This window comes from Pungitius pungitius, chromosome 2, assembly GCF_949316345.1.
Source record: "Pungitius pungitius chromosome 2, fPunPun2.1, whole genome shotgun sequence".
In the NCBI taxonomy this organism is placed as follows: domain Eukaryota; kingdom Metazoa; phylum Chordata; class Actinopteri; order Perciformes; family Gasterosteidae; genus Pungitius; species Pungitius pungitius.
In genome coordinates, this window is record NC_084901.1 from 21,499,321 (window position 1) to 21,512,898 (window position 13,578).

Genomic DNA, 13,578 nt, shown 5'->3' on the forward strand with positions numbered 1-13,578 from the left:
TCCAAACTAAACCGTTTCTTCACACGTAGTTATTTTGCAGTTTTGGACTTTGCATGTGAGGAAAAATACCACCAACCTGTGTGTGTTATGCATGAATGAAAATCAAATCTAAGCAACATTTAATAGAAAAGCAATAGCAGCAGCGCATCAGGGATATTATACCTGATATGTGTTGCGTTTGCCTTATTAACTTAATTTCTGTCATTTGAATTCACGTTTATTCCCAACTAAACACCCACATTGACGGGGGATAATCAATCATGGAAAGAGAAGACGTTGAAAGCCGTTCCCCTGGTTGTTTGCCTCTGAGCTACAACTGTCAACCTGAGGGGAGAAATGTACTTTTCACTGTTCAATGCAATTTTATAGTATTCAATCCCGTAAAGAAGTTGTTGAGGAAAGTGACAAAGTTTGAATTTAACTTGAATCAGCGATCTAATATGAAATGAATGATGGTGGCTTTGTTGACGGGTTAGTCTTTGATTCTGCATATGAAATGGGAATCACATTAGTAAATGCAATTTGGTCAAATATGTCATTATGATTGTAATTATTTGAGATTTCTATCCTTGCTGGAATACTGAGCTGGAGTTCATGCAGTCAATGTGTTTCAAGCAGAGCCGTTCACACTTTGTGTTTATGACATAACACGTTTTACTGCCAGCCGCACAAATTAACACACAATCCTGAACCTCCGTGTAAGAGAATAACATGAATGCGTTCTTTGTTTCACATGATGAGTTACACTGATGCTCCCTGGCAAACACAACCTCGCCTAGTGTTTAAAGGACAATTGTGTAGAAACATTATAAAACATTATTCATACCAGTTAATAACTGTGTATTGAATGATAGAGAATGCAACCATTTGTAAGATAGTTGTCTTTAACCCTAACGAAATATGAAAATGACCACGTAAATGTGGGGATTATGCTACAAGTGTGATTTATTGCCTTAAAACAGCCTCCTTGATCTGCAAATCAATTGTCATCAGTGGTTTTGCTGAGCTTTGAAGCCACGAGGTGTCGATTCGCAGAAGAGGCCAACAACATTCCCAGCTGCTGCGGTTCAGGTGACTGACAGCCCGACAACAAACCATTCCTAGGGAGCAAAGATTCATCGAGACCCCAAAAGCACATATTGTACATACTAAAGTACACATTGCAATAGACTGAATTGCAATATGAATGCTATTTAGGGGCCGTTGTTGTCACCACTTTTACTTCCAAACTGCGTTCGAAAGGGTGCTGAACGTTCTCGGGCTCCGCGGAGCCCCAGTGGCAGACAATCAGGTTTAAAGTATAAACATAACGCCGCCTGAATTCAAAGAGCCTCCCCGCTGTTTAGGAGGCGGCAGGCTGGTGCGGAAAAAGGGGGAACTGACTCCCACCACATGCGAACCATCCATTCATTCGGAGACGGGTACGGAGCAAACACGGCCAGCCACACAAACAAACAAACAACCCCGCACGTGCATATTCTCCAGTGCACTCGCGCCGAGGCTCATACAATAGCCATTTAGCACAAACATTACCGAGCTGCGGCTCATTTTGCATGTTATCAAGAGTTCTCCGTCACATCAGACCTCAGACCTCAGATTAGTTTTCACAGTGAGAAAGCCGCTACATTAACCACCAAAATAATTCCCCTCGACGGATGCGAGCAGAAGGTCAGTGGTGAGTAATTAGATAGACAACAAAGACGAGAATGCAGCATTGATAAGTCAAGCTGCAGACAAAAAAAAAGAGAGGATTTGATTAGAATTACTGAGAAGTGGGAAAAAACAACATAAAAGTAAAAAAAAAAAAAAGGTCTGTCTATTCAAAAACACATGACCTGCACCCACACACACACACACACACACACATCAACATAATACATGCTTTAGGCTTCACGATTACATAAATGCATCAGGCAAGAAAATAATGAGGACAAAAATCACAATTTTCGTAACCATTTCACATTCTGGCCTTGTCCTCTATCAATAATGATGTAATAATTTGCGAATGGCTCTGCACTTGCGTAGCCATTTTCTAGTCATCTGACAGAGCTTTTACTCTACGTGTCATTCCCCCATCCAAACCCGTCTGAACGGACTCATATTCACACGGACTCGCACAGCCTTGCCCAAGGACACATTGACATGGACTGGAGGAGCCTTGAACTCCATATTAAGGCTACGTGTTCCAAAGGGAAATAAAAGAGCCGTTCAGAACAAACAAGACTCATAAAGAACAGAGGCGGACAAACAGTCATGCACTCCATGACTTGTAATTGACAAATGCGCCGCAGGCAGAGTTCTGGCATTCAGCTAAATAAGAAAAACGACACACTCGGGCACATGCCGACGCAGTCCTGCCCGCTCGATCTTAACCAATAACTCCCTTCACACCTTACAACGTTCTAACTACTGTAATGGACCATCGTAGCCAAGGGCATAATAAAAGTGTCAGCTGACTGAGAAGGAGGAAAAGATATGAGCTCCAGAACTTGTGTCCTGCACAACCCGTACGAGTTGGATATGTGTCGATGCCCACTTGGAAGAAGGGGCTCAGCCAGGCCACGCTTACTGTTTTTTCCTCTCATGGTTGCTCAGCCTTTCAACTTATAACTCATGTCTAACCTCTTTAGGTCTGCCGACGTGCCACTTCAGCGGGTGGAATAGATGAAAAACATTTAAAATGTAAATGAAAAAAAAATTCTAGAGAAACTTCCTGGCTGACCAGCCCAAAATAATATGCGTTAAGTAGTTAATTCAACTTTAATTAATTCGCCCTCTGGCTTTTTATTTCAATTTGTTTAAAAAATGTATAACCTACTTTTTCCGTTGGAGACCATAAAAAAAAAAAAGCTTTAGTTTAATTGCCTATATAAATACCACATAGTATGCAGATGGAGAAACTCTATGACTTCAGTTTACAGCCGTCTGGTTATGAGAACACCCACCTCTCAAATTATCAGTAAATAGATCGAACAAATGAATGATACAGAATTTATTGTACCTCCATAATTCTGCAGGTTCATTTTCAATCATTTCTAAGAAAAACCGGGCGCACACTGAAGGGTGGCCTAAACAGGGCCAGGCTCATTTAGAAACACAGACTCCCCTTCGGATCATGGAGAACAATATTTTCACAATCTTACGATCAATATAACGTTTTTTTTTAAATCAGATTCACTTTCTGAGAAATTAGTTTCTGAGGCAATATCACACAACAGTTATGCAACACCTGCAGGAGAAAAACAACCGTTGCATGAAGCAGCGCATATACAGTATGTGTGCGTGTGCAGGGGTGCCAGAGTTTGTCAATGCACAACCAATACCGTATGGGATTGGAGCAATATGTGGAGGAGGAATGAGGAAGAAACCGTATTTGTTTTCTTCTCCCCACCCCCAACCAACAACAAAACACAAATAGCGACAACATCTTGCCGTGACGAATCAAAGAAGAATCAGAGCAAAGATGATAGCAGTGCTCTGTTGTTACTGTATGACTCAGGGCTCCGTTGTCCGGATTCTTCGAGATTTCATGTCTGCATCACAAAACAACGCGTTCATCTTGCCGTAGTAAATGCAGCGTGACATCGCTCGCGTAGGTCTTTGCATCTCTGGTGGTCCGTGTTGTTTATGCGTTGGACCCAGAAACAGATGATGTGTTTTTCATAGTTGAGGACTTTGCTTGAGGATAAGGCCTTCGCTTTCGTCACACCATATTTGGTGTTGAATAAATGGGGCAAACAGGAAAATAATATTTGTCTTATTCTTGCATGCTGTAAGACAGCTTTCATTTTTTGACTTCCCATAGTTCATTATACTATTAAAAACCAAAAACCCAGGGGAGGTTAGATTTGTTGATTTAGCTTTTCCTTTCGATTGGATCGCTTCCTTCCAAAACAGTCGAATCACTTTTATTTTGTTAATTTGCCAAAACAAGGATTCAATCCCTCGTCTCTTGGGAAGGACATTCAAATCAGTTTGGCAAAGCCTGTGTTGCATAACCTCTAAGACGGAGCTCAGAGCAGAGACTGTCTAGCTCAGCAGACTCAACAAGCTTCACACGCAACCCTCCCAAAGTGAAGGGTTTGTGTGTACACGCCTACTTTGTTTTTTCTGCTTTCACTCCCTGGCTGGTTTTTATTATACCATTGTTCAGGTCACTGGTATATGAGTGGCTCACACCTTTCATTACAAAGATCATTCTGGTTTGTTAGTCATTCATCTGTGTCAACATGTGTCTCTTAGCATTCTGCAGGAACATATTTGAATCGCAAAAGTGAGCAAACACAAAAAAACAAAAGACCAGAGGACATCTTTTGTTTGTTTTTTAAGTTTGGCTGATATGTTAATGTTTTTGAGACTCGAAAAACTTGGGAACCAATTTATTTATGACTAAGTAACTAATTGGTGTCTCCTCATTGCCAATTTCGGCCCTGCTCAGGTTATTATTTGGTCCTTTTCAGTTCACTTGTTCTTTGAGGACGTCTTGAATCCGCATTGTCCAGATCCTCCAAATATTCAGCCATGGTAGTGAGATATCTGTCCGCTATGTACTCCAACACGACAAACCCTGACAACACCGGTGCTCAGTGACGCTGTCGTCCCATAGTGTCCACCGTTGACTCGAAGCAACAAGTCAAATGGCAACAAAGAAAGTGAGAGCGCTGTGTCTACTCTTAGTTCCTTTGTCAAATAGCAGCGGTTTGTTCTCACAGGGGGGGGGAGAGACAGAGGCAGCAACACGGGCCACTGCCTGTCTGGATTGTCCTGCAAAGAAACTAAAGAAAATGATGCAACATATGAAATCCGAGCCATGAAGGCTCACCGAAACAAATGGGATTAAAATGTGTTGTTGAAACACAGCAGGAGGTTGTGTGTAGGATCCTTCTTTAGGATTTTCTGGAGTTATCAGTATTAGAGAAAACACTGGAGACACGCACTTCACACCAGTTGTTTGTAGTGTCTGAGGGTTTCATATAGAAATAGAATGAAGGAAATTCTGGATTGTAACAGAGGAAATTATGAGCTGCGGGTTGAAAACAACATATTGGAAAATACAATGGCTGTTAATTTTCCCAGAGGATTTCTTTCGGTTCCGCTCCAGTTATTCAACGACAAAGAAATGTTGTTTTCCCTGTTGGCCCAACATGTCTGGGACATTTTCTCTGCATGGATTGTTTACAGCGGTTACAAACAGGAGTAAACATGCGTTTGAATTTGAATACAATTGGCCTAAGAGACGCGCGCCCATGTGCTCACTAAAAGTGCCCCAAATCCTTTGCTTTGTGAAAAAGTGTTATATTGGAAATGTATAAATCGAGCACGCGACTGAAATTCGAATGCTTCAACTCCTTCGATAATTATGTCTTACTATCTGAGCTATCTATTAACAAAAGGTTCTCACAGTGTCACTGAGATGTAAATAAACTGAGGAAAGACTTGAAATCCTTCTGGCTTTTCCTGGTGCTGCCTCAGCTGCAGCGTGGGACTCACAGAGCACTATTCAGGTCTGCGTTTTCAAGGAGTTTCCTGCGGAAAAGCTATTCTGGCCAACTGACAAGACAAACATGCTCTCTCTCTCTCTCTCTCGCCACTGTGGGGACTTGTAGAAGTTGAACAGGAAGGATCGCAGTCCCACTTCAGAATCATTTTCTCTCAGCGGTCGAAGCACTGAAGGGAGGCCTGAACGCGTAGCTCAGCAGATACAGGCGGTTCCCCCGGATAACATATCTCCTGGGAAGATGCTGGGATTCTTGTTGATATTATGCAGTTCAAAACAAAGAGAGACATTCCAATTTCCCTTTGACATAGGCAGGCAGCACCGGCTCATTCGAGTCAGCCAACTAGAGCCAATGATACGTCATCAATATGGATCAATCAGTAAATGGCACTAACCTCAGTCTTACTTTGTCCTGCAAGAACAATGAACTGCTGAGGAATGTGTTGGTGGGGTTGTTAACAGGGATGGGATGTGAGGCTGTTGAAGAGATGTTACTGACTATTTGGTCAGCAGTTCTTTCAGGCTAATTAATAGATGGTATAGATTTTAACAGCTGCAAAGATAAACCTTTTGCTAAATGCAAGTCACATGAACATTATTTTTGATAAATGTCAGTGTATTTTGGCCAAATTAATCACATTTGCTGTCTCATTCCCTCTCAGCCTACTGTATTTGATATTTTAAATCACTATTCAAGTAAAAACCTCGGACTCCATTTCCCCCTGAGACATAGATTGACTGATGCCACAGTGACGAACAGACTCCATATGAAGCTTAGCGAAGTGAGGACAGGAAGCAGGGAGAGCCAGCTAGCCTAAAGCAAGCGGCCTTCTGGAGGTTAGACCCTGGTCATTTGATACACGCGAGCTTCACATCTCAACTGCAATTGTGTCCATGCTGGAAATCCTGAATCCAAAACAAGAACAGTTTGGGAAACATTCACATGTATTTACATGTGAATGTAATTTCTGGCTCTATTGGTTTGTTTGAAGGGTGGACTGTGGAGGACAAACATAATTGACAGATAAAGTTCATGTTTAATGACTTGGTTTTTCTTGTCTTCCCGCTAGTATCCCTGCATTAGGCAAAGCTTTTTTGTCAACACAATACATCCACAGTGGTTATGGATGCTCGGGCTCCAGTGTACTGTATATTGCTGCTACAAATGCTGTAAGGTGTTGACTTTCAATTAATTCCATCATCCCCTTTCGTCCTACTACAATTTCTTGATAAAGTTAACTTATGTAAAGCAAACATTTTGACTATTTTATAGGATGTTAAGAGGCTAATGTGGATTTGAATTTCAATGCGGTTGAGACCAGTAAATAAATACTAGTATGTAAGAGTTTGTTCCCACTATTCTGAGCTTCTGTTTATAATCTGATCCAAAACATGAAAGCGGATCAGAGCAAAGTTTACCTCTAAGACCCTGTGTAAGTTGCTCAACTGCAATTAAGTTCATTTGTAAATAACTGACACTTTCTCAGGGTGCTAAAGATTCTTGTCCACCCAAACCTTCAGAAGCGAGGGTCTCACACTTAAAAGAGTGTCCTGAACAAATGTTCCCAACAAAAGGAGGAGACATTAAGATTTCATTTTGGTATCAAATGTGGCCATGTGGAGTTTTATTTCTCAATGTAATTTTTTTTTACTGGTTGTGAAAAGAAACACAAAAAAACATTCAAAGATTACGCCCCGCCTTTTGGATTTAACTGAAACAACCTCAACGTTTCAAAGTCTTGGACTCACTGAAATTCCTCCCATTTATATTCCTATAAAGCAAGTCAATGAAAACAGCTGCTGAACTGGCAGAAAGCATTTTTAATGGATCCTAAATACAACACGTGCATAGTAAACAGCGTTTGTGTGTTGAGTGTTTCTCATGAACTTTACAGCTCTTTTAGAATACCCCATGTAACTAATTGCCAAATCCAAATTAAGATGCAAAATCCAACTCTGCTGTACTGAAAAAAAATGTTGAAACCTCCCCGTCCCCGACCTACGACGAAGATGCTGATGGAATTTGACGCAAAGTCGTCACGCCGCAGTCCAAAAGAATGTCATCCTTGTTGAAACCACCAATTTTATGACTGCCTTGAACGCACAACAGTGGAGGCTCTTGTTCAAAGCGGCTACGGCTGCATCATTGTGAGACACTGAGTGCTGTCTGATAAGGTCCCATTGCGTCAGTCAGGACGAGTCACCGGCGGACTGTGTGGGCTTTGTCCTTGATAAATAAACAAACAAAAAAGCAACATTGAAGTGGGAAGAATGGATCAGATTGTTGGTATTGGTTTTCCCCAGAAGAAGGAGAAGCAGACTATTTCATTTGATTTAGCAGTTAAGATCCTGTGCTAATGGCCTTCCTCCATCTTCCGACCCAGCGTGAGACCCGATCCCAATGTCCCCATGTGCCCCATCCATCCAGAAGACTGACGTCACCTGTTAAAAGGTTGAGTGTGAGAGGCTGTAGGTGCGTGAATGGGTATAAATAGTGTGACTTCAAACTACCATGATGTCACCAAACATGTGTACGATTGTGGGGTTCATTTTCGGGCATTTTCTGTATTGATTGATTTGATATTCTTCAAGGCTCTTGTCTTACAAACAAGATGGGTGGGCTAATTTGTCAAATAATCAATTTTCACGCTGAATAAGTAATAAGCAATATTCAAAGAATGTCAAGCCACACTCATGTGGCGTCCTCTTTTATTTTAAGCCTGGGGGATTCCTCCGGTTATTTACATTTAGATTGATAACTTAGCTGTTTCATCCAAAGCGACTTAAGAGCCACAACCAAGAGGGGAACAGAACCAGAACAGGCCATCCAGGGATTCTGGGTAATTCCGTGAGGCCACTGCAGACTTACAGGAAGTGTGCATGAAGAGCTCAAACGGTGTGTGAAAGAGCCCTCAGTCGACAGCAGGACAGTAAGCCCTCGTGCTCTTCAGAGTCCGTGTGAGTGTAGACATCTGGATCGAGCCACAGACCGCGCGGTACGCTGTGTTCCATGACCTCCTTCCCCCTGTCACCTGCTGTCCGTGCCAATCAGGGCGGACCGCTGGAACAAGTGCCACTTTAACCCAGGTGGCATCAATCTCCTCTTGTTTGTGGCCAGTTGGCATCGGAGAGACGTTGTGACATTTAATAACATTTGCTTTCACATAGAATTGCAATCTTTGACCTTCGAATTGAACGTGAAGTGTAAAAAAAGTTTATTTGATAGAACAGAAATGACTTTAATGTACAAATACACTATAATTTAAAAGGATAATTTAACAGTTTACTTTGTTTTGAACAATGGCACAGTGACCTTGTTTGATTATGTACTACCTTATATTTATAACCCGCAGGCTCTGAGGATTAGTCAAATGAACAAACGTATTGGTGTTTATACGAGGCTGGTGGTGTTGGGGTTTAAGGGTTCACCCTGTGGTCTGCACCCATTGAAGGAGCAACTTGCATCACAACAAGCTGTGGGTACGTTTAATCTGCTTGGCACAAAAGGTGACTGCCTTCTCCGGATGATTCTGGATAAACATGGAGATTCTGTTGTTGATGCGTCACAAAATGTTTTGCTTTGCTTTATTGTCAAAAGAAATAAGGTACGATACAGAAAGAAAAACACATCAAAAATGGAATTCTACTTCTTGAATGGGCACATTTTTGGACCGAAACATCTGCATCCTTCTTTAGCTTGAAGTTTTCCTTACGGTTGCAAACTTCCGATCTTCTGAAAAAATGGAAAATGTAGAGGTCTCGCTTCGCTCTCTCTTCTCTTCCCTTCAAGGGGTTTCGGAGTCTGAATGGGGAGTATCAACCCTGACCGTTACCCTAACTACAGAATAAAGAAAGACAGAAGACACCTTGTCTGCTGATCGTTTCATTCGTAAGCAGCAGCGGGACGGCATGTTATTTTTGTAAGAAGCCTTCTGAAAACAACACATAATGTGCTGTGTGCCGTCGTTCCCCGCAGTAAAGAGCCGAGTCGACAGATGTCTATTCATAACATCTGGTGGCCTGGCACTGGGCGAAGTCTCATAATTCCCTGCGGAGGGGAGCGCCCAACTCTTCCACCAGGGGTTTGCAAAAATGCTCTTTAAAGGAATGCAATAACATGTCATTTAGAAAATACTCTAGGTCCATTTCAAACTAACTTGTGTTTTGCATGTTGGTGGCCCAAAATCAGAGAGATGGGTTAGTAGTTTAAAATTGAAGGCCTTCGAAAACCACAAAATCATGTGACCGTACAGCATATTCATCATCAGGTCGTGTTTATCTTTTTATGAAGTACACCGCGCTGATGCAACGCTGCATGATCAAGCGTATTTGTCAAGTTCACATTTCTTAATCTTTGCCCAGAGTATAATAATTAATTACTAAAAATTAATTATTTGGACAAATACGGGAATTACGAAGCGTAAAAATGGTTTTTCTGTTGAAAAATGGTTTGTACGAAGTGAAGTTTTGCAATGGCCCCTGTTTTTGTATCATTTCAGTTCACCTGTCAATCAGGTGGTGAATTGGCAGCTGTGCCACCACCATGAGAAGCCACGTTGCTTGTAAATTGTCATTTGGGGGTGGGGGGGGGGGTGACGGTTACTTCACAAGATATTCCACTAAGGCAAAAAGGGTGCCACATTTATTCCCTGCGTACAGTTACATCGCTTTTTCCCATGCACACAGCTTCCCACAGCTTTGTAGACACCCCCCTCCCCCCCCGCAGTGGCACACAGGGGGAAATCGCCCTCTCTGACTGCCCTCGGGGCTTCGCTGGCTATTTAGACAGCTGCCCACATGGGCCTCGTCTTACTCCCGCGTTGAAGCCGATCAAATGAATCCACTGCATTTGCATAACTAATTGCACAACGCACCACGGTTTATTTATTATTTTAGGTTCCTCGCGTTAATCAAGATGATCCATGTGCCTGTTTCAATGAGCTTAAGCAGAATTACTCCCCCGGGGCCGGCCTTACCGACACACTTTGGACAACAGCCACCAGGCACTGAGTGGGTCTCAACTTTGTTCAGCTTTTCTACTGAAAGAAGCCGTGCCAGGACTCCTGGTGACACACATCTGTGCTGAGTGGGATTTCCACAGCTGAGCAGGGTGTGACCCACTTCCCTCTCTTTTTATTCCCCCCCCCCCCCGCCCCCTGTGTTCAAGGCCTGGGAAAGAAGTGTTTGATGGAATCATGTCATTATTAAATACAAGAGCTCAACACTTCCACTTCGCCGCCTCAGGCCGCGAGGCTCAAAGCTTCTATTATGGGATGCTGCTGGTTTGTCGTCGAGAGCAGTGGAAGGATTTCTTAGTCAGATTTTCTGCGTTGATTGCTGGTTTCCCCCTACCACCACGGTTACCATGGAGAAAAAACAACAAGCCCAGACACACAAACACAGTTGGCAATAGAGAGATGAGAGGAATGGAAGGAAATGAGGAGTCACGCCTGTCAGAGTAATTATTCTTTAAATAGCCCACCCCAGGAATGAGTCTGGTTGTCCCACACTGAAACTAGGTGTGCGTGAAGGAGAGGAACAGTGATACATGTGTTCATCCCGGGAGAATTTGACTTTTCAGTGGGTGTGTTTCATCCACAACACAGGCTTCATTTGGCTTTCACCCCCCCCTCGTACTTGTAAGTGCAGACAGAAGCAGGAGCGGAGTGAACCGCAGATCCTCTCCAAGTGCTCTCCTGGGAAATCTGCCGTAGAGATAGGAGCGTGGCCGCCTGTTACCAAACAGGAAGACCAATGAGCTCATTTCTCAGTAAAAAAAAAAAAAAAAAGAGCGCGTGTCATAAATGTCAAAAATGCTGCACGTATGTATTTGTTTTCAAAGCACATGCAGGCCCACACAGACACACACATTTGTAGGCAAACACGAGGGTAAAACAACCCACCTAAAAAGACAAACATTGGTGTGTATTTGTTTGAACACACCCACCCACACACACACGCAGACACACATACACGATGGCTCCAAGACAGCAAAGCCACAACTGGAGCTCGCCATGATACGTCATAGTCGAATTTACAAACCGCCACCCGAAGCATCACAATTCAGCTCAGCCACTTTTTCCTGCTCTAGTAACATTATCTATACAAAAAGTGTGTTTGTCCGAAATGTATTACTTCCTGTGAACTTATTCATCATGATTTTAGACCAGTTTGATGCATCTGACAGTGTGATAACAGAGTTCCTGTCACCACCGTAACAACGTATGGGATTCACCCACCTGCTAAAACTATTGGAAACATGTATCGTCAGATGTCTCAGCCAATATTAAGATGGTATTAAGATGAATTTAAGGAAATATCTCTCCTTTTATCGGTTTTCTGTCATGCAGGCCGTGCATTTGATAAGGATAAGTTAGCGCAGCAGTTCACGGTTTTCTCAAGTCATGTAAGCTGATTAAGCGCTTTCCATCACCTTTTGTTTGCAGAATGTGAACAGACAACCGGCGCTAAACGGTGCAGAAAGGCTCCTTCGCCACCAAGCAAAATACACCTGCTCGACTGAGATGAGCCTGCGTGACTGCCGTTTGGCATGCCACTAGTTATGCAACAGACACACTTGTCAAAGTGCATGGCCTTGAGCAGGTCTTTGCCTGTGTGTAGCGTGTCAGAGTGGAAACAGACGGGAATGCAAACACACGCGGGTAATGTCTACCACTAAACACACAACGGGATTACTGTGGCTGCCTTAGAGAAAAGTACAGTGTTCATGGAAGAGGCGGCAGTTTGTGTCCCTTTAGTTTGAGAGGAATGGATGGGTAGTTATGTAAAGACAACCACACAAGCAGATTCTTAACGGCAACAGAAAATGCTCTTTTTGTTCTTGTAAATATTAACACATGTAATTCAATGTTATGTGACGTATGACACGAATCCACCATTCCAAGACATTCCATTTTCCACGGCGCTCCTCCTCAAGTGGTCGTCGGGGGGGGTTACCGGACTCAACCCCCAGCTGGCTACCAGGCGAGAAGCGGGGTACCCCCCTACCCTGTAATGGTCACCAGTCTCACATAGCGACCGGCGACCATTGACTCTCACATTGACACACCTACGGGCAACATAGAGTCACCAATTAACTCAACGTGCCTGTGTCTTTGTGCTGTGGCAGCAAGCCAGCGAACCCACGCGGGGCACACACTAAACACGCGGCAGCATGTGTGGAAGGCTTGTGGATGCAGAGGTGCAGCAGTAGTAACGCAGCGTGACAGGCTGACCCATGTGCTTAACAGCCTGTTTCCTGGTCACGTATAATTGTGTTTTAAGTATTCTCAGTGCCGGTTGCTGCCCATACCTGTAGAGGGTTGTCAGTGCCATCTGGAAGTGTTTACTCTGTTCACGGGTGGATACTATTTACAAGTTGCGTTATGCTTGCTGGTCTCTAATAAGCACCTGTTCCTGTGCTATTGTAGGGTTGTTTTTTTAGAATAACTTTGATTAATTATAACACTGAGGGACATTTTAAATTACTCAAATATTTATTAAATATGTTTTTGCTACATGTCAGTAATTTAGTCAGTTGTAAATGAAATGCATCCAATTTGATTTGGACAAGATATTTCATTACTTATTGTAATATTGATATTAAGTCGACAGGCTTCATACGTCAAAGAATTCCCGTATAACAATAAGATGAATTATAGCTTGTCACTATAGTTACGTGGTAGAAATGTTGATGTGGAGACTATAATTTCGTCACCTCTACTGTCTGTTGAAAGTATGTAGGCAGTGATGAACAATGCAGTCACTCTCTGTATGACTCACGCAGCCCGGGCTGTCCTCTCCTCTTATGCCTGGTTACCAATACCAACAACAACAGCAGCAACGCGCTGCTCCATGGCAACTGTGTTTGTCCAGGGTGGCGTCAGTTTACAATGCAAATGCAATACGGCGCTATTAATTCAGAGAAAAAAATGAAAACACAGAAACGGACAAGAAACTGACTCTGACTCTACCGTGAAATGCCTCCAGAGCATCTTCTTATCTTCATCTGTTTTGCATCATGGGGCTACATTCTCAGGACTCCACTCCTCTTCACTTCAATTCCCCGGCCTCCTTTTGCC